Source organism: Helianthus annuus, chromosome 16 (genome assembly GCF_002127325.2).
Source record: "Helianthus annuus cultivar XRQ/B chromosome 16, HanXRQr2.0-SUNRISE, whole genome shotgun sequence".
Taxonomy (NCBI): domain Eukaryota; kingdom Viridiplantae; phylum Streptophyta; class Magnoliopsida; order Asterales; family Asteraceae; genus Helianthus; species Helianthus annuus.
The window spans coordinates 196,395,224-196,398,671 of record NC_035448.2 but is presented as its reverse complement, the minus strand read 5'-3'; positions in this window follow the sequence as shown (position 1 = coordinate 196,398,671).

Genomic DNA, 3,448 nt, shown 5'->3' with positions numbered 1-3,448 from the left:
TGCCACCACCATTCTTGGCCCGGCATGTATACCACAGATTCCTTCATGGACTTCTCTGATCAAATAGTTTGCGTCCTTAGCGTCGACGCATCTCAACAGTGGACCCAGGTATGACTTTCGATACAAAATTCCATCGGCCATTTGATAATGCTCTGCTTTGTACTGGATCTTCCTTGCCTCGGCCTTGTTCTCTGGGAGTATCCCGGATTGAAGATACATGATTATTGGAGTCATCCAAGACGTCGTTCCTGTCTGGATGACACTTACTTCCCTGACTGGAACAGATGGGTTGCTCAGAACTTCTATGCGCACATCTTTCGCCAAATGTTGGAAGCTTGTAGATGCGAGTTTACTCAGTGCATCTGCTGGTTTGTTCTCGCTTCTGTTTATGTGGTGCACCTTGTAAGAATAGAAGGTTTGTAGCAACGTCTTCGCTTGACTTAGATAGAGCGCCATTACATCTCCCTTGGCTTCGTATTGGCCGTTGATTTGTCCAGCTACTAACATGGAATCCACGTGCGCTTCGATGTGTTTGACTCCCATTTTGATTGCTAATCTTAAGCCCGCAAGAAAAGCTTCATATTCGGCTTCATTGTTCGTACTCCTGAAGTCTAGACGTATCGCGTACGTGAACTCATGCTTGTCGGGGCTTACCAGCCGAAGCCCTGCTCCTGCACCATCTTCGTTAGACGCGCCATCTGTGTATAACAACCACGGTTCTTCTACTTGTTGCTTTTTGGCCTTTTCCATTGCTTTACATTCTCGATCCTTATCGTCAGGTACCTCTGTCATGAAATCTGCCAACACTTGCCCTTTGATGGCTGGTCTTGGTCTGAAGACCACGTTGTGGCCGCCAAGTTCTATTGCCCATTTGGCTAGCCTTCCTGAGATTTCTGGCCAGGATGTTTCCGATGTTGTAGTTTGTTAATACATGTATGACATGGTTAGCAAAATACCTTCGCAACCGTCTTAATGCATGGATCAGCGTGAGGACTAATTTCTCCATGATGGCGTACCGAGTTTCTGGGTCGGTCAAGGTTCGTGACACATAGTAGACTGGTGTTTGGATACCTTGACGATCGACAAGTAGCACTGCTCCAACTGCTCTATCAGAAGCTGACAAATATAGTACCAGGGGTTCTCCTTTGATTGGTGCGGTTAATGTCGGCAGTTTGATGAGGCAATCTTTCATCTCACGGAACGCACTTTCTGCTTCCGGAGTCCACTGAAACTGGCTTTTCTTCATATAGTTGCGCAATGTTTTGATGAACGGGAAAGACTTTGCGGCGTGATTAGCTAGGAAACGATTGAGCGCTGCTAACCGTCCTGCTAATTTTTGCATCTCTTTGATGTTTGATGGGGAAAACATTCTTTCGATTGCTTGAACTTTTTCTGGATTTACCTTGAAGCCATCTTTTGTGACAATGAAACCTAAGAATTTCCCTTCATCCATGCCAAATGAGCATTTTGCTAGATTCAGTTTAATACTTACGCTGCGCAGCGTGTTGAAAGTCTTTTGGATGTTCACCAGCATCATGCTTTCTTCCTTGCTCATAATCACCAAATCATCCATATATACTTCGATGTACTTGCCGATGGCGTCGCTGAACGTTTCGTTCATCAATCTCTGATAGGTCGCGTCCGCATTCTTTAGGCCAAAAGGCATCTTGGTGTAACAATACAGCCCTGTCGGCGTGCGGAATGTGGTTTTGTCCTCATCTTGAACGGCCATTTGGACCTGGTGGTACCCCTTGTAGCAGTCAAGGAAGCACTTCCACCTGAATGTTGCTAGAGAGTCGATCTTTTCGTCTATGTCTGGTAAGGCGTAACAGTCACGTGGACATGCTTTGTTTAGATCTTTGTAATCTACGCACATTCTCCAGCTACCATTTGGTTTCTTCACCATCACTGGGCTTGCCACCCATGTTTGGTATCTGACTTCTCTAATGATGCCCGCGTTCAACAGTTCCATTACTTGTTCTTTCATGGTGTCGTGTTTTATATCTACTAAGTGGCGTTTGGCATGTACCACTGGCTTTGCTTCCTCTTAGACATTTAACCGGTGTTTTGCTATGTGACGTGGAACACCCACCATATCGGCTGGTGTCCAGGCAAACACATCCATATTTTCGTGCAACAACTTCTTGAGCGCCGCACGCGTTAAATCGGACATCGCAAGTCCTAAGGTAACTGTCTGTTCTGGGTATGCACTGTTCAGTACCCATTTTTCTGCTTCTGCGCGCGGTGCTGGTTTACTTGCCTTTGCAGGTCTGACCTCATCCGTTGCTAAGACCTCTTTGCATGCGTATATTAATGCTATGCCTGTTTCTGTTGGGAATCCAACGGCTGAGTGTGGCGCAGAGCATATCATACTGAAGTCTCCCTGGGATTCTCTTCCAAAGAGGATGTCATGTCTTGAATGTGCTGGCAACACCATGAATGTGACCTCTTCTGTTCTTGAGTTTCTTCCGTCTGAGAGCACCACCGGGAATGTTATTTGGCCAAGAGGGAAAACGGCTTCGTTGCAGAAACCAGTTAGTGGATAATCAACTGGTTCCAAGCGCGCTTTATCTTCTTGGTCAAACTGGTTGAAACATTGTTCGTATATGATATCTGCGGTGCTCCCTAGGACGATAAAAATGTAATCGGTCTGGTAGTGACCAATTACCCCGGAAATGACGATGGGTCTTTTTTCTCTCGGGCCACCTCTAACAATTGGGAAAATAACTTGCTTCTCGCGCCACGAGTCATCTTGTGCGCGCTTGTTGTAATTTTTCCTTGGCCTTCGTGGGCCTCCCTGAACCATGTGGGTTTCTAACTTGCGGAGTTTTTTGTTATCCGGCCCTTCTTCTCTTCTTTGCATTTGGCGGTATTCGCGCTTTCCGCCCTTTACCAAATGTGTGAGCTTTCCATCTCTTAAAGCCCTTTCTATTTCTTGTTTTAGACTGAAGCAGTCGTCCGTTAGGTGGCCTGTGTCTTTGTGGAATTCACAGAAGAGATTGGGATCTTGACCCCTCTTGTTACGCATCTATAGGGGTGGTTTGAACTGGTATTTCAGTGGCCAAGACTTCAGAAGGGGTTTTTGTCAGTGGTGTCCACTGTTTCTCCCTGTTTTCTCTTTTCACTTCTTTTTGGTGGGCTATTTGATTGATTGTATGGCGTGCATCTTCCCTTGCTGGGCTTCTCTCTCTGTGACCAGACGCCTTCCATGATTGGCTTCTGCCCTTTCTTCCATGTCGGTCATTGGAGCTATACCCTCGCTGACGGGGATCGTCACCAGTCAACTGTTTATCTGTTTGCGCAATGGTTTTCGCTGCTTCAATGAACGTTTCCCAATCTTTGGGTCCTCCGTCTCTTCCTTTCACGCATTTGATTAGATCGTCGCATTTGACTGCCCTCATGAAATGTGCGCACAACATCTTTTCACCCACGTCTCCGATTTCTAGGC